General features: G+C 46.8%; 1 protein-coding gene and 1 long non-coding RNA gene across 5 annotated transcripts in view; one reads left to right on the plus strand and one right to left on the minus strand.

Annotated features, from left to right (window-relative positions):
• Nucleotides 1–17,875, minus strand: LOC103161620. Of its 4 annotated transcripts, none has more exons than XR_003487553.2 (8): nucleotides 17,706–17,875; nucleotides 15,270–15,538; nucleotides 15,045–15,168; nucleotides 13,548–13,662; nucleotides 8,059–9,588; nucleotides 6,070–6,252; nucleotides 5,627–5,785; nucleotides 1–3,775 (listed from the first exon to the last, which is right to left on the minus strand). It is a non-coding gene; the product is annotated as an uncharacterized LOC103161620 (long non-coding RNA). The 4 variants fall into 4 exon arrangements; XR_003487550.2 differs by having other exon boundaries at nucleotides 17,537–17,875; XR_003487551.2 differs by having other exon boundaries at nucleotides 5,627–5,782; nucleotides 15,270–17,875.
• The window catches only part of Stambp (STAM binding protein), a 23,983-nt gene continuing 23,789 nt past the window's right edge, over nucleotides 17,829–18,022 (plus strand). The window contains exon 1 of the mRNA XM_027428810.2: nucleotides 17,829–17,944. The gene's annotated coding sequence lies outside the window, so the exon portion shown is untranslated. The remainder of the gene's footprint in view (nucleotides 17,945–18,022) is intronic.

Consider the following 18,022-nt stretch of genomic DNA (forward strand, 5'->3'; position numbering starts at 1 on the left):
TTCAGGAGCAAAAGTGGAGGCTTTATTTCTGATTGGAATTCACCTGAGCCAGCCAAAACAGATGTAATCCTGTGGAGCTGGTTCAACTGTTCAGCATTGCTTGGGATACAGAACACACATATCAGCACAGCTGCAGAACATAACTGTGAATGATAGGTTATGGAGGACAATGAAGGGGCACCAAGTTCATGGGGCAAGACAAGGTGCACCAAGATTACAGCATAGACTAAAAGGTTGGAGATCTCAGCCCATAAATTGCTTGCCACGCAATCAAGAGGACCTGAGCTTATCCCAAGGACCCTGCATTAATACAGGGCTATGAGTGCAACCCCAGCACTGAGAAGGCAGCTACAGGTTGACCCCTGGGGCTCACTGGCCAGCCAGAGGAGCCAAATGTGTGAGTTTCCAGACCAATTATAGAGACCTTTACTCAGGAAAATAAGGTAGCCCATATCTGAAGAGGACACTATAAATCTATGGCTAACCTCCACACACCTGCATATGCATGCATACAAGCCAATACATACATACACGCGCACACACACATGGTGAGAAGATTGAGATTTATCTGTTACTGAAGACACCTAGCAACTCAGTAAGTGGTGGGGGTGACTGTGTTCCATGGCTCCAGGGGTGTCAAGGCAAGCATGGATTCTGTGCTAGCATGTCAGACCTGAACATCTCCACACCGACAAGGCTTTATCTTCTGAGATATGAAGTATTGGCCTATATCCATTTGTCTTTAATAGAAGAAAAGAGGAGGAAATGGTGTAGCTTATGGGCCCATGAGGTGACTTGAGGACTTTTGCCTTTTGGAAAAAAAAATGAAAACCCTACAAAACCCATCTAAATAACTTACCAAGGGGAGTTCTGGTCCATCTGGGCCTTTGGATAGTGGGGAAGAAAGAAAGAGTGGGAAGGTGGACCCTGGTACAGCATGGTCACCTACGAAGGCTGAGGCCTCTTCTGTAGGAACCACACCTTTCAAACCAGCACTGGGGTGGCCTAGAGGACGCCTCTGATGAGTTAGTCCCTAGCACATCGGCATCAGCCACTCAGCCTGGGGAAAGTGTGATGCTGACAAGGCCAGGTTAGTCACCACAGGTTTCTGACTTGGAAAAGACTTGTATAGACATGGTCCCCATTGCATCTGGGTCAGCCACACAGGAGTGAGGCTGTAGCTCACTGGTAAGGTGAGGCAGTGCTGGTGGACAGGTGTCTGAGCCTGGAGCACTGAGCTCCACAGAGAATGCTGTGTCCCCTTGTCCATGTCCTCGGGCTTTGCTTCCATGGATCCACTTACTCAGCTGTGGCAACAGAACCTCGAGTGATGAATGCTGTGTTTGTGTGTCCTGCCACCCTGACTGTCTTGTAAAAATGACCATTGACATAGGTTAAGCAAGGTCATATTTCTTCAAACATGTTGGAAGTCAGACCCTCACCTTTTACAGGCTCTGTCAAGATTTGAAGAATCACAAGTATCTACTGAAATCATCTCCATAAGGAAGTGTTGTGCTGCACTGTTACTCTCTGAAAGCTGGACTCTCAGAAAATCTTGTGACACAGAGAGAGATGTGAAGTCAAGAGAATTTCAGTTGAATGAGATTATTTTCAGCATTTGGGATACCCTCATAGGAAACCCTCAAGTATAGCCAGGGAGATGACTCCGAGGATGGAGCATGAGCAGTGACTTTGTTAGGACCTGGGATGGAATCTCCAGAAAGCACATGAACACCGGGTAGGGTTGGCCACCTCTGCATACAAAGTTCTCTTAAGGCAAGGGGATGCGGAGACAGAGAGGCCCTGGCTTCTGACCACACAGCTAGCTGGGCAGACACAGCAGAAGCACAGAAGAGACTCTGACCAAAAGGCCAGGGAAGGGCAGCACTCTAGGCAGTTGGCTCACATCTGCAAGTGTGCTGGAGCACCTGTGTGTCCTTGATTACCCATTGACATGTGTTTTCAAAATACACACCAATTGTTAACACAGAGAGATCATACATAAAGGATTTTAAAAAGGAAAAATTTCAAATATCTCGGCAAAAAACAAAAGTTCTGGAATATCTCAGTGAATCTGTCTGCTGTTTGTTTTGTCTGACTTCTTAGCCTGAGTAGGCTTGTCTTGACATCCTGCTGCCACATATTTATCACCAGGTCTGGCTGTTTGCAAGTTTCTAAAGGATTGGCTGATCCTTGTCTTGCCTTGCATGAGTCAAAACCTCTTCTTGAATAAGGGAGCATCTGCAAAGTGTATTGTTGTGTCTCAATTAGACACAGAGAGTCAGTCAGCCTTCCCCAGGTGTGAGCCTGTGCAGTCAGGGACCAGGACACTTCCTGACACAGGTGAGCGGGTCAGCTTTCCACAGCTGGGAGCCTGTGCACTCAGCTATCCTTACACTTCCAGATGCAGGTGAGAGAGTCAGATGCCTTCCCCAGCTGGGAGCCTGTGCAGTCAGGGACCAGGACACTTCCTGACACAGGTGAGCGGGTCAGCTTTCCCCAGCTGGGAGCCTGTGCCGCCAGGAATCCACACACTTGCAAAATGCAGTGAAGGAGCAGGAGTAAGCTGTTCAGTTCCTATTCATCTGGGAGAAATAATCAGGAAAGGGGTGACTGATCCCAGCTATGCTGAGAACCCTGCCACTGTGGCTTTGCGAGGCTTAGTGCGCCATCTTCACACACAGTTGGAGACTTGGGCTGCAGCTTTTCAGGGCTGCATGAACACATTGATTGGCCTGTACTTCCAAGGTCTCAAAGGAATCCCCCATCAATTTGCTCTCAGCATCTTGGGATTTATACAGCACCCCAGCAAAGCACAAAATAGCCAAGATTGTAAAACACTCAGATGAGGGAGAAAGATGAGAGCCTTTCACTGGGGTGGGGTGGGGTAGAGCTTCACATTCGTCTACGAGAGAGTGGGACTGAGAGTGCCAGGGAAATGTGAAGAGTTCTTTTCTATTAACATGTGAAAGAGGAGGAAATCACAATACATGTGATCATGTGATCATCCCTGAGCAGAACACAGAGCCTGATTATTCCACACAAGTGTGAGGAAGATCCATTCTGTTTGCAGGAAGAACTAGGACTGCTCACCCTAGGCTGGATCCATGTAAGCAAATCTGACCTCCCCAAGGGCAGGCCTCCTCCCATCTCTTAGAAGCACATTGGCCAAGTCTTTCTCTTAGCAGAGTCAAGCCATTCCATCTCTTTTGTGTCTGAGCACACATGACTGCTTGTGTCCCAACGCTGAGGGCTTTAAAACACTTCTAATCTTCATCTGTTATTAAAAGCAATTCTTCAGCATTCCAGTTCCCACTGAGGTTAGGGTAAAGGATAGCTGTCATAGGACAGACACAGACATGTGCCTAAAAGCTGTATATATGAAGCATTTAAATAAGCCAAGGGAGTTCATTCTGGTGATTGCATTTTTTTCCTTCAGAGAGCAGCACTTGGCTTTGTGCACACCCAAGAGCTCCTCCATCACCTTTTCCAGTGTTTGCACACACCATGCACACTTAGGATGACCTTCAAGGAAACGCAGCTCCTTCCCAAGAGTGCTTCTGGGTGTTTTGTTTCAAGACCTGAAACTCATAGAACAAGCTGCTGTCTTGGGGTGTCACAGCTATAGCCACAATCAGGTGGTTTATTTCTGCTTTTGGAGAGATCACAGACAACTGAACTCAGATCTCAGCAAGTGCTGACCTGGGAGGCAGGCTCCTGTGCCTTCATCCTTTTCTGTTCCCTTGTATAAATCACGACTCTTTGCATGTTGTTCCTGGGGACACAATGGGAGATCACACAGAAAGTGAGCACCTGTTCACATCAGGCAGCATGCCTTATATTCTTCAGGAGGTGAATACAGAGCACCGTGGGGTTCAGAGGGAGAGAGGGTACACCTGAGGTGACTGTATGGAGGTTGGAAAGAGGGACCCCAGGGGAGTCTCCTGGGGGAGGGGTCAGCATTGGCCAGGTGTGCTGTGCTCCTGCCATGGAGCAGTCCTCCTGGCTGGGATTTGTGGGTGGTATCAGAAAAGGATGCAGAGATGTGTCCACATGACCCCCCAGAGCCGTGGTCTCCATTGTCAGGTGTGGGCACGAAGACCAGCAGTGCTTTTGAGGAAAGGGAGGGCTCTTCAAGTTATTTGTGCAGAACAATAATGTGACCAGAACAGACTCCACAAGTTAAAATGAAGGAGTTGCAAGGCTGGTTGAGACGGGGCGTTTAGGTAAGGTTTGGGGGCTGCTAAGGATGATGATGAGAGGATGATGGCTGTGTGTGGGAATGTGGGGTTTCAGAGATCCAGGGAATGAGGACTAGAGGTTGACGGGTCTGTGACAGGGCAGACTTGGAGTTGGTCTCATGGGGACGGCAGTGATCCTGTCACAAGCATGAGCAGGGCGTCTAGAGGAGGACTGACTTTGGAAGGGTGGTTCAGTGGTGGCATGTGGAATTTAGGGCACTTGTGTGACAACGGGTCTGCGGGGCCATTGCTGGCAGTTGGAAGGAGGGGAAGCCAGGCGAAAGCAGCCAACGGGACAGGGAGACTTCTTCAGGGAGCTGGCCCGGGAAACCTGGGAAGTGGGGAAAGCTGACTGCAAGAGAAGTCAGTGATTCCCTGGGAGCTGAGAGGAGGTCTACTGAGGGGAGCAGGGAACACAGCTCGGGAGGGGGATGGAAGAGCAACAAGGCTGCAGGGGGACTGGCTATGGGTTCACAGAAGGCACACAGCAGGGGCAGTGGGAAAGGGAATTCGGGATGTGACCCAGGGCCAGGCTCCAGCAGGAAGAGGATTCAGGTCTCCTGCTGGAGTTGAAGCTCATTGAGGATGCTGGTTTAATGAGCTTTAGGCCACGGTGGGCAGAGGCTGCAAGGTTTAAAGAAGACATCAATCTGGGTGTACGGCACACTGCTGAGACCCTAGTGCTCTGAGGGTGACACTGGAGGATTGTGACTTTGCACCAACCTGTTCTAGACTGGAAGATGTTGTCTTGGAAAAAACAAAAAAACAAAAAACAGTTAATCTGGTGGTTCTTTCCATGGTGTGGTCTCTGAAAACCATCATTTGAGGCTTGGAGCTAGGGGGAAAGAGACTATTGAAGGAGCTCTCAGCACAGACATCTGTGTTACAGAGGGCCCACATGGGTGAGAAATGGTTTCATCAGGGCTTTGAGTTGTTCTTGCTTTTATATTCATCTCTAATTAAATATCCAAAAGCATAACATGTGGTTTACTTGTGAGTGTGCACAGGCCAACAGTGTAGTTTAGTGACTCCTTGACCAAACACCGCTGTGCATACACCACTCTGAGAAGGAAACGAGAACCTACCAGGAACCTGGTCCACATTTCCCACTTCCCCCTCTGGGTTTGATCCCTGTCCTGCTCCCACCATCCCTCCCTTCCTCTTTTTCTCTAGCTCTCACCTCCTAAGTGTGCCCCCCCCCCACATGCTGTACTTCATCACTGCCTGGCTCTCACTTCTTGAAATGCAGTGCTTAGGTGTGTAACTTTTACATCTGGCCTCCTCCACTTCACCTCTTTGTTCATCTCCACTCTGGCATGCACTAATCTGTGTGTTTACACCTGGTGAGCCAGTGCAGGACGGGAGATAAGACAGTAGGGCAGTACCACATCAGAAGGGCAGATGGGGCTCCTCTTCACACAGGGAGAAGTCACACAGGTCTCAGAGACAGGATTGAAGACATGGAGCTGGAGATCCCGAGAGATTGCTGAACTCATGTCTGAAGTAGTCACGGGAACTCTTGGTGGAGCTGGAGTCAGAGTCTGCTGTGAGCAGGAGGGAAGCAGAGGGGTTTTGAGGCTGGAGAACAAAGCTTGGAAGGTTACTGTTTAGACATCAGGCAGAACTAAGCATGTATGATACAGGGATCTTGTTCTCAGTGAAGCACTAGCTAGGAAGAAACTGGGAGAAGCTCAGCTCATTTTGAGCTCCATGAATCAGGAGGACAAAGCAGATCATCCCATTTTCCTTCTCTCCCTAGAAGACCTGAGTGTTTCCCTGGCATGATTTGGGGGATCATGGTGGGGCCAGTTGTTGAAGCTCCTTGTACCTGAGTATATCAGACGTGACTGGCTGGATCACTGGGAATTCTTGGCTTGGCTTGTGTTTTCAGACCCATCCAACTCAAACAGCTTTGTCCAGTGTCGATTTACACACCCATTTTAGTTCCCAAAAAATGCTTCCTGAATCAATTGTGGTTTGTCCAAATACAGTGAGTATGTGGGATTCAGGTCTAGAAGATACAAGAGCAAAATGCTCGACGGTGCAAAACTGTTTTAAAACTCAATAATACCCAGAGAGTGTCCTAACTGGTTGCTATAGTAGGCTTCCTTTAAGGGGCATAATCTGATTAATATTAGTTGCTCTTAAAAGATATGGTGATACCACTGATGGTTTTCTAAGATAAACCCTCAAGAGACAAAGGTTGAAGAAATTCCACTCTGGACACTGCATAGAGTGTAATCCCTTGTCTCTCCCAATGTCAAGTTTACTCCCAGTTCCTTAGCAGAGGAAGTGTTGGGAAAGCAATGAACACCCTTAATTCTCTTGTAAAATAATTTTTGTGCCCTGGAAGTTGTTCCACATGGAAGAGTGGACTCCAGATTTAGAATTTTTTGCTCTCTTATTTCTCACACTGATTGATCTGAACAGACCTAATTCTTTGCTTGGTTCCTTTTCCTACTCATTTCTACTGTTGGACTTCCTCTGCCACGGTAGGTTATTGTGCAAGAAAGGGACTCAGAGAGATGGAGACAGAAAGAAATGGAGGGAGACAGGGGGAGAAGGAAGAAGAAGGAAAGAGAGAAAGAGGATGAGGACAATAGCATTAAGACAAGGTTTAGGAAGAGGATGACGATGACTAGGAATAGGAGGAGAAGGTCCATAGTCCTAGAGGAGGGAGGAAGAGTTGTACAGAGATGAGGACAGATGGAGGAGAGGAGAAGAGATTAAACGAAAGAGATGGAAGGGTAGAGGGCCAGGAAAAGAGAGGTGAGAGAGGGGGAAAGGAAAGGGGAAAGAAGGGAGAAAGGAGGAGAGAAAGGTGGAGAAGGGAGACGGGGAGGTGGTGTGGGGGCATAGCTTCTGACTGTGAGTCTGCTTTTTCTCATTTCAGAATTGGATGCCTTTTGGATGGGAAGAAACAACATTCTGACCACAAAGGGGTTCCATCCCCATAAACAGGACACACATCTCTTCTGTGGACGTATCTGTAAGAAACCAAAGCCATGTTTGCAGGCAGGACATGGGACTGATACTTGCAAATTCAGCCTCAGCACTCACCATCCTAGAAATGCACAACGACCGTGTATCTAGGAAGCAGTGGGCAGTGGAAATGGGTTTTCTCAGATTTGAAACCTGGTCATTGACTGTCTGTGAGGATGCTCACCCTCCCTGTCTCTTTTCCTGATATCTGGGGATACTACCACTATGTGCTTTACAGGCTGCTGAGAGGATAAAGGATTAGGACTGGAGTGTGGCTTAGGGGCAGAGTGTGAGCTCAGCATGCTTGAGGCCTGGACTCCCTCCCCAGTAAGGTGGGAAAGAAGTAATCGACAAAGTATGAGGTCCATTAGCTTACTTGATGCTCATTAAATGTTAGTTTGTTCTTCATCAATGTCATATAAGATAGGTAAATGTACAGCAACTCATAAAAGCATTTAGCTGAGGTTGCTTATAGTTTTAGAGGTTCAGTCCATTATCATCATTGTGGGACATGGTGGCATGCAGGCAAACATGGTGTTGGAGAAATAGCTGGGTCCTCAGGCACCAGGAAAAGGGAATCACTGGGCTTGGCATGGGCTTTTGAAACCTCAAATACCACTGGATAGTGACACACTTCCTCCAAAGGGCACACCTCCTATTCCTTCTCAAGTAGTGCCAATCCTAAATGACCAAGCACTCAAATTTATGACCTATGGGGACCATTCTTATTGAAACCATAACAGTCAAGCTATCTAAATGCAAAGGGAAAAGCCATGTCAGATGGTAAATTAAGCACATTTGACTCTGGGATTTTGCCTAGAAAGTAGGATCTCACCTGCCTAGGAAGTGGTTTCCTCTCCCAGGTTGCATCCTTTATAACACAGTTAGCATGATCAGATAGTTCTCAAGATGTAGAATCAGCCTCAGATCAATGAGATTCTGGCACTTTACTCCACATCAGCCCAGAGTTTTCCACTGAGTTTGGATTCAGAGGAAATGCAGCAACATAGTGAGAGGACCAGAAGCCTGTCCCATAAAATATGTTAAGAGCCAGGGATGCAGCCGCAGAGACCGAAGAAAAGTTGAGATCCTGGGATCAATGTGCTAATTCCTAGAGGTAGAGCTCCTATGTGTTTGTATATATAGAGACTTTTCTATATATGAGTATGGTGTATGTATATATCTGTGTATATTTTCAATTTGTGTCATGTATGTTCACTGGTATGTATGTATGTATGTATGTATGGCACACTATGCTCATTCACAGAGCCCAGAGGAAGACACTGAAGTGCTCTCTATTAATGAAGCTTATTTCAAGGTAGAACAGAACATTGGGAGTCCATAGAAATTGGAAATTGATTCCTTTAAATGGTATATTTGTTTAAAGATTAAAATATTTTCTGGCCAGAAGCCAGTATAGCTGTAAGGGCCCAGTGCACCCACTGCTAGCCTACCTTGGCTGTCTGAGGGTACCGAAAGCACAGGTTGTAAGTGCCCATAATCACTAATTGACTGAAGAGGGACTGTGGTCCCAAAGAGTCCCAGACACAAGCCTACATGTCTGACTCTGCTCAGAGGGCTTCTGTGAGAGACAACGGTTTGTTAAAGAAGTAAGGCACAGAACTTAAACCTAACTGATGACATGTAAAGTCAAGTTTCTGACTCGAGTGAACTTGATTTTTTATTGACTGTAAGCCCAGATGAGGCTTACTGCCAACATGCAGAATCAGCTAGAAACTGAGGTTCCTGACACAGACAGCACAGTGTCTCCTTAGGTGAGATACTTGACTAGAGTCTGGTACCCCAACACTATGGAAACTGGGAAAGATGTCAGAGCTTACAAGAGAATATCCTACTGATGGCACTGGCTGTGCTTCCACCAGAACCTTAGAGGATGCTGTTTGGGGCTTAAACTCTTCACACTTTGATCCTTTGGCTTCTTATGATCACTGACTATTTGACTATTGAAGCTCCTTAGTGCAGCTTCACTTGTGAGATAAGAAATTCCGAACAAATGGACCACCTCACAAGCTCTGTGAGATAAGAGGAGATGGCTGCAGCTCTGTGATCTGGGTCATATTTGTCAAATGTAGAACAGCAAGAGATAGCCCTCCTTCCTGCCTCATACTCAATGTCAGCTGATCCAGAATGTCTAGTCTCTCAACCAAGTCGTCCTGATGACCATCTTCCTGACTGCACTGTGGCCACCGAACACAACACAGCACACCACAAAAACCTGTTTGGCCTAGAGAGAGTACTCTGTTTGCCTGAACATGTTTCCTTGAAGTCTGGAATTGCTCTGAAGTTGTGATGACCTCATCATTGAGGGTAGTGTTTGCTTCTGTCCTCCAGTAAAATTGGTGCCCTGCAAAAGGATGACAGGACAAACACAGCGTCAGAGGTAGACCGGCAAAAACAGCTCACCGTGAACTGTGATTGGCTGCACATTCTCTCCACTGCTTCTGCTAATATTGGCCCTGCCTAAAAGGGGAGCTACCCAGGACACAGTCATTGTCCATGAAGTTCGCAGAAACTCATGTTTTATTTAAGTGTCGTTGTAATTTCTAAAAATGTGTTATTTAATTCTACAATAAAAGTTAACTTTTGTGTCATGCTCTTGAGTCTTTTCTCTAATCAGGCATCACATAAACATGTTAAATGAGGATGTGATACAGGGAAGTGGTGGCACACACCTTTAGTCCCAGCACTCGGGAGGCAGAGGCAAGCAGATCTCATTAAATTTGAGGCCAGCCTGGTCTACAAAATGAGTTCCAGGACAGCCAGGAGAAACCCTGTCTTGAAAAAAACCAAGGGGGAAAAATGAGGATTCGATTGTTGGCCAATGAGATTGACAAGGCACTGGAGGGCAACGTTGCCTTACTTACGTTCTTTTTCCTTCTTTCTTTGTTTCACCTTCCCTTTTTCTGTCTTTCTTGATTTTTTATTATGACTGGATCTCAGTGTGATGCAAGGTCTGGCCCTGAACTCACTATGTAGACCAGGCAGGCCTGGAACTTACAAAATTCCACCTGCTTCTACCTCCCAAGTGCTGGGATTAAAGACTCTCCTGGGGCTGTAAATTTTAAAACTTACTCTTTGAAATTATTCTCTATGTCTTTAATGTATCTTGATCATATTTATCACTCACTGCCCTCTTGCACCCTCCTCTAGCACCTTCCAGAACCCCTATTCCCAATACCTCCCCACACCTTCATGGTTTTAAAAATGTATGTTTGTTTACTCTCTGTGTGCAAAAGAGAGGCATAGAGGGAGGAATGGGGTGGAGCACTAGGCCAGAATCAGTTCTCTGCTTCCATCATGTGGGATCCCAGGATTACACTGTCAGGCTTGGTGGTCAAGGGCCTAGTCCCCTGAAGCCAAGTTGTCTTTGAACAAGCGACTGAGTTTCCTCAGGGCTTTTTGCATGTGCATGCTTGTGGGGTCCTATTGGATCCTGGGCAATGTCCCAGTCTGCACACCCCTGAAGAAAAATGACTCCTCCTCCTCTCAGTTAGGGGTGAAGCATGAGCCCCTGCCCCATGAATGTTGGAACACTGAAGAGCTCCCCCTTGTGAAGTTTTAGTGGAGGTTAGCAGAGCTGCTGGACTTTCCTGAGTGCAATGGCCTCGTCCTGTCCAGAAGGGAGTTTCACAGCACTTCTGGCCAGCCTCCAACCTATTAGTTGTTTTTGTGTCATTTTACACCATGCCCCTGAGCAGTAAAGTCGGGTGTGTGTGTGTGTGTGTGTGTGTGTGTGTGTGTGTGTGTGTGTGTGTGTGAGAGAGAGAGAGAGAGAGAGAGAGAGAGAGAGAGAGAGAGAGAGAGAGAGAGATACAGATGTTTCATTTTGGGACCAGGTACTCAACACTTGTTCTCAACCCTCTGATGAGTAATGAGTCTGCCTATGCATTAGCCACTCCCCGTGCAAGAGAAGATGCTCTGGCCTATGTGAAAAGCAGCACTCATCTATGGACATAAATATTCAGGAGTCAGTTTCACAACATGTTCATTTAGAAAAGTGACAGTAGCAAGTTTCCCCATGGACCTTTATGACCTAGTATATGGACTGAAGACCAGATTTAAAGCACCAGGCATGAATTATAATCCACAAAGTGGCCAAAATCTCAACCAAAAAGTAATCAGTTACTTCTCTAACAATCATGCCATGGTTGCATCTGGGGGCACATCATCTCCCGCAGATCAGTATGGCAGCATTCAGAATCCACTGCTGGTCAGAACACTGATGACTGCTTTCTCCCAGCACTAGGTATAGCCCTACCCTGCATAAAGAAAGCTAAGCAGCAAGGAGGAAGTTTGCCAGCCAGTTTTAGTTGATTTCTCTCTGTGCTAAGACAAAACTGTAATATCTTCAATAACAGGGTCTTACCATCTAATTCTGGTGTATACCCTAGAGAAGTAGTAATAGCCGGTATGGTTTTGGAAGCCTTAGGCCTCTCTGACTAAAAATGCATATGGTGTATCTCACACCTGGGACTGGAATTTCTCTGTGACAACCCATGAACTGTGGAAGCAGCATGAGGACACCATGTAGGTGTTCTCTCAAGTGGGTCTTTGTGTTTACTTTCTTACGACTCAAGATCTTCAGCTTGGGCATTGACGCCTTCCAGAGTCCCCGATTACATCCAACTTAAAGGTCTGCTTGCCTAGACAACACCCTGCTAAGTTTACCCAGGACCACACCTAGGACAGTGTGGGAAGCTGCAGCCAATGTCCAACTTTTCTTTATGAACTGAGCAGGTGTTCCAGGTCACCTAGAAATTTGCGAGACCAACATGACAAGAATGAACACCTTAGGCAGAGAATGATTCCTACCAGGACCTTCAAGTACAGCCAGGGGTGGCAAGCATTGCACTAGCTATTACTGCCTGAGAATAGTGAGCTCTCCCTTCTCTACAAACCAACCGGTCACTACCGTGCATGGTGTTCTTACCACTGGCCCTGTGGATGTCTCTGGCTAGGTGAGTTCAGGAAGTCGGTCTGTAGGTGTCCTCTTTGCATGTGCTCCCATCCCATCCCTGCTCCAGAAAGCCTCTTCTTTCCACTCCTCCAGTTCTATCCTTCCCTACTCTGCTCTCCCCGCTACTTGCTGGTCTGGCCTAGGTGAAGACAGAGGTTATGTCTTTTCACACTCCAGCTGGCCCTGGCGACACAGACATATCCCCAACCCACCCAACATGATGCAGGCTAGTGTAGAGTTTTAAGAGAGGTTGCTCTATTGGTGCAGGACTGGGCTGAGCACCCCAGGTCACCACTTGTACCTGCTCCTAGATCAACAGACCAGTGCTCTCCAGAGCAGCACTTACTTTAAAGACAGTGCATGGAGCTCAAGAGAAGGCTCAGTGCTCAAGAGAATCAGTGTTTGGGTCTCAACACCCATTCGGTGGCTCACAGTGCTCTGTACTCTAGTTCTAGGGGATCTAACTCCCTCTGGTGACCTGAGCTTTCACCAGGAATGCCCATACCTACACAAAGGCCACACACGTAAAACAAAGTCTTCTTTAAAAAGCAAGAAAAAGAGTAACCCACAAGCACAGGACTCTTGAAACTTGTTCCTACTCATGGCTCTTGCTAGGTGTGCCCAGTCTTGAGGCAGGCCCCTCCCTCATTCTGCATCCCCCAGCACTGGGAGACTGGCGGGGTAACTCCAGGAAGGAGACCTGGAGACTACAGAGTCCTGGTGGAAGTTTGATGTGCCTGGCAATCCCAGGGCTGCAAGAGAGTAGAATGCATGGGAATTTTCACCAAGTGCACATGGAATTTCCTCTCAGCCTTCAGCTGTTCCAGGCAAGACAAAGCACAGTGACACTTATTCGGTAGGCACTTCAGACCCTGGGGTAGCAGGCAGAGGACCCAAGGAAGGAAGTGGGGCCCAGGAAGGCACTTCTTGCTGTTCTTTAGTCTCCTGGAGCATGGCCCTCCCAGGCCTCACTCTGGGAGCCTATTGGGCCTGGGAGGAACTTTGCTTATGCACACATGTTCTTGGCCAAAGTAGATGAAGAATTTAAACTGTCTAAAGGCTCTAAGTTCACTGTGGGATGAGGAAACTCAGTAATGAGGGAGGAACAAATGTCCTGGACTTCATGCTGCTTTAGGACTAGAAGGCGGCTAATATCTTCTTCCTTTTCACTGAGGCCCAGGGCAATGAGGTAACTCATCCAAAAGACAAAAAAGCAAAAGCTTTCTGGGTGTACTGGCTCACACCTGTAGTCCCGGTACATGGGAAGACAGGCAGTGTGTTTCCTGTTTGGTTTACATAGTTAGACCATGTCTCAAACAAAGGCAACTAGAGAGGAGGTGACTCACCTCCTGAGGTTCTGTTGCTTCTCCATCAACAGGTGCCAAGAACCTCTCAGGTGCTGTCCTGAACACAGGTGGCCATGGCAGTCCTGCTCTGCCCCTGTTGTCCCTGACATTCTTCCTGTTGGCATAGTAGCATTAGTAAGTGTGGAGTGTATTGGCATTTCTTGAATAGACACTTAGTTGTGACTTTTTTTTCAGGTAGGGTCTGTATGTAACCCAGGTGGGCCTTGGGTTTTTGGCCATTCTCTTGCTTCAGTCTCCTTGAGCCTTGAGATGGGGATGATATGTGTGTCCTATTTAAACCTGGGCACTCAACATTTGGGTACTGCCACTCTGGAGTAGCAAGGAGCCACAAATCAAATCATCACTCTACCTGCCTAGCATCAAAGGACAGTGGAGAGGTTGAGGACAGGGCAGGTGGACATGAAGGACTCCTTCCTAATCACAACTCAGGGTCAGTACTCAGGTTGAGCCTGGCCACTTCTCTTTCAGTGGTTGACAGCAATTAAGAAAGAGTCAGAGGAGAGGGTGTGGTGGTACAGGCCTTTAACCCAAGCACTCAGACCTCTGCCTCCAACTTAATGGTCTGCTTGCCTAGACACCACCCTGTATTAATGCCTCCTAACAAATCTTGTAGCCAAAAGGCCAGGTCACCATAGTGAACTCCTTGAGCCCCAAATCCAAGACCCTTCACAGAGCCCACAGGAGCATCGTGGAAAGGGGTTTTATGAAATATGACACTGAACTAAATCTTAGAAGAAAAAAGCTTGGATCTTATTCCTGCCCCTTCCAGTCTCTCTACATCAGTCTCCTTCCCCGACTCCTCCTGCTGATGACCTGCCTCAGCACTGGTCCAAAGCGATGAGGGCAATGGTGCTCTGAAACATATGCAACTGTGAGCCACAATCAACTTTCCCTCCTTTCAGTTATGTCCTCTAGTGTTTTGTCCCAGTGATGAAAACTGACTAAGGTGGCATCCCTTATAGATAGATTTGCCTTGGGCCATGAAAGAATCTGGTTAGGTGAAGGATGAAGGCAGTCCAGGCTTTCTGTGAAGCAGACATTCCTCTTATAGTGCTTCACCCGGCACTACTCAAAATGAAATTATTTTGTTGGCCAGGTGTGGTGGTGCATGCCTTTAACCCCAGCACTTGGAAGACAGAAGCTAGCAAATCTCTGAGATGGAGGCCAGCCTGTTCAACAGAGTAAGTTCCAGGACAGCCAGGGTTACACAGAGACACCCTGTCTCAAAACAAAACAAAAAAGGAGACTTTGTTGAGCTGGAATATAGCTTATTGATAGAGGACTTGCCTGGTGTGCATGAGGCCCTAGGTTCAATATCTAGCATCTCAAAAAATATTTAAGGATACAGTTAAATGGGTTAAGATAATTAAGTGGATACAGTTAAGATAAAGCAGTATCTTTGTTGGGTTTTTTTAGGTTACTAAATATGAACTATGTGTAAGCAAATGTTTTTGTGAACCATGAAAAATGACCTACATTCTACACGCATGCTAATGGGAGACATAACATGAGAAAACATGCTTCAGATTCTCTCTTCAGTGTGCAGATTTCATGACCATTTCTGGACTCTCCTGATATATAAAACATCAAATTGCCAGTTCTGAAAATACAAAAGGAGGCAAGGTGTATTGGCTCATTTCCCATGGTAAAACAACAACAAAACATTCATACAACCCCCCCTTTTCTGGACCTGTACTTTACCTGGCCTTCACTAATGTCTTCTTTCTCCAGATCTTCGGGTTTTTGCCTGGTCCTGCACCCAAAGTTGGTACAGAATGCTGGAGGGTCAAGATTCTATACTGGCAGTTTGCAAACAGAAGTCAGTTATAACTGCCACACCGGCTGCACCCACTGGAGCTGGGCAGGTGGCTCACACCTGTGATCCTAGCACTTCTGAGGCTGATGCAGGAGAATCTCTCATGCATTTGAGGCCTTCTCAGGCTACCTGGTGAGTTCCAGACCAGGGTGGGCTACAGAGACAGTGTGTCAAAAGACAAAAAACAAAAAAACAAAACAAAACAAAACAAAAACATGAGGACAAGGAAAGCATCTTTGACACTTTTTAAGCATGAAAGACCCGATTGGTGGGATGTCTACATGGCCTAGAGAATTAAAAAACAGCAGAGTACAAGCAGAATTCCACCCAGTAGAAGGAAAGCTTGCAGTCTGCTGCTTCTGGCTTTCTGCTGCTTGCTTCTAGTGGGCAGAGACCTTTTTAGAGCATCTAGATACTCGAAAAAGCCTTGCTTCTGGAAGTGACAGGAAGTGACATCTGTGAGTTTAAGAATGCAAAACAATGGCTTTTCCAACAAATATTTCCCACAACAAAGAAAGATGTAAGTGGAAGAGAAATAGATGTATGCCCAACCTGACCTAGCCCAGCACCAAGAGTAGCATTATTAAGAAAGTGAAAGATAAGAGTTTTAGACCACATCATCCCCTGAGAGAGACACCCAATGAACTTCCTGACACTCCTGACCCAAGTTAAAGATATTTTAAAAATTTTATCTCATTGTTTGGTTCTTAGAAGCTTCCAGCAGTACATGGATCAGATGAATTCAATCTAGAGGTCTACCTCTCTCCCCAAGAATAGATTCTGCCCATGTGATAGAATGGAGAAAATCTTATGTGAGTGATAAATACCTTTATTAGTGAACACTTAAACATTGATCTCCCTAACCTAAGAGCCTGGGGAAAGAGGGACTTCCATGTCTGTCTTACAGGCTTTCACCATCATATCTGGTTTAAGCATTCATTTTAACAAGACAAATACATGTTGAAGAACTTCCCAATGAGTGCAAGAACTTAATTTCCTAACTAATAAGTTCTTGATGACAGGAAAAGCCTGCCTTCAACAAAATGGAACTCAGAGCCACAAGCCCATCTCAGTGTTGTTAAGAGTTCTGCACTGGGAGACGTGAGCCAGCTAATTGGCATGTGTTCTATAGCTAGAGAAAAGTATCAGGTATTATTGCCTGCAACAATAGTGCACAAATTCAACACCTTGCTGCCCTTTCTTGTGTTTGAACCCATAAAACCACATCTTCTCCCTGAGTTTTCAGTCCCAATGGGCTCACAGCAAAGAGGTCAGTACCGGGACCAGTTTGACTTTAGAATACATCACACGTCTCCTCACAAACACTATCACTCCTCAGCAAAGCATTAAGACAGGCTTGTGCAGTGCTGTGGTGCAGGGAGCTCAAGGTTCATACTGATGGATTTCCCTTTGCTGCACCTCAGCCCTTCTCTCTGGCAGCCTTTCATAGCAGGAACTTGTCCCTCCAGTGTTCCTGCAGACACTTACTAAATTGACAAGGGTGCTCCATCCCACTGCCTTCTGCTCCTAGTTCTGATCGTTTTCATAGAGATTTGGTCCCAAGTACATAATGATCAGCCTGTCATTGTCGTCCCCACTCTCACAATTGATCAGTCCATCCCTGTAATCTTGGGGACAGTGAGACAACCTTTATCTCAATAATACCTGCACATCCAAGAATATGTATTGAGTTTGGGACCACAAACCATGTGAGCACTGAGGATAGAGCCATTTGTCAGAAAATCTCCCTTCTTTCAAGAAATCATGTTTTAGGAGAATCCCACGGTGGAGAGGACTGTGAAGAGGATTTTTTTTTTTTTAAAAAAAAAAGGACCAACATGGGCTAGTGAAATGGGACAGAGGGTAGAGGCACTTGTCGCCAGGCCTGGTGACCTGAGTTCAGTCTCCAGAACCCAAAGAACCCAAAAGGTATGAAAGAAACTGCCCCACAAGTTGTCTTCTGACAATCACTATCCCATGCAGCACGCTCCTGCCCACAGGCACACGCGAACACACACACACACACCACACACACACACACACACACACACACACACACACTCACACACACACACACACACACACACACACACACACACACACACACACACACACACTGAATGTAAGTTAAACAAACCCAGAACCGACTGACAGAGAGGGTGGCTGGGAGGCGGCTGAGATGGGTACTCGGTGAAGTTTTGTTTGAAGAGGTGTCATCTGAGCCGTGAGTGTCAAGCTAGACAGCAATCCCCCAGGAAATGTTAAATTGCTGCTACTCCGATGGAGGAGCCACTGGCAGGAATAATTTTTTTTAAACATACTGGATCGGTCCTCAGTTCCGTTCCCTCATTCACTGGGTTTCCTTTTCTTCCTGGTTCGTTTTCTTTTGCCAAGAGGACAGCTGCAGAGCTCGTTCTCATTGGTGGAAAATTCCAGCCCCACCCACTCGTTCTCCAAACCGGGTCTTAAATCCTTGGAGTGTACTTGCAGGAGTGGCGAGAGTGGGCGTGTCATCGGAGGTGACGTTTCCGGAAGCTCCGGCTGTCATCCTTCACGAAAGGTGGGAAGGGTCCCGGGAATGCTGCGGGACAGGGGAACCTGGCGCGGTGGGACCCCGCGGGGAGAAGCCATGAGTGTG

The sequence above is a fragment of the Cricetulus griseus genome, chromosome 8 (genome assembly GCF_003668045.3).
Source record: "Cricetulus griseus strain 17A/GY chromosome 8, alternate assembly CriGri-PICRH-1.0, whole genome shotgun sequence".
Lineage (NCBI taxonomy): Eukaryota > Metazoa > Chordata > Mammalia > Rodentia > Cricetidae > Cricetulus > Cricetulus griseus.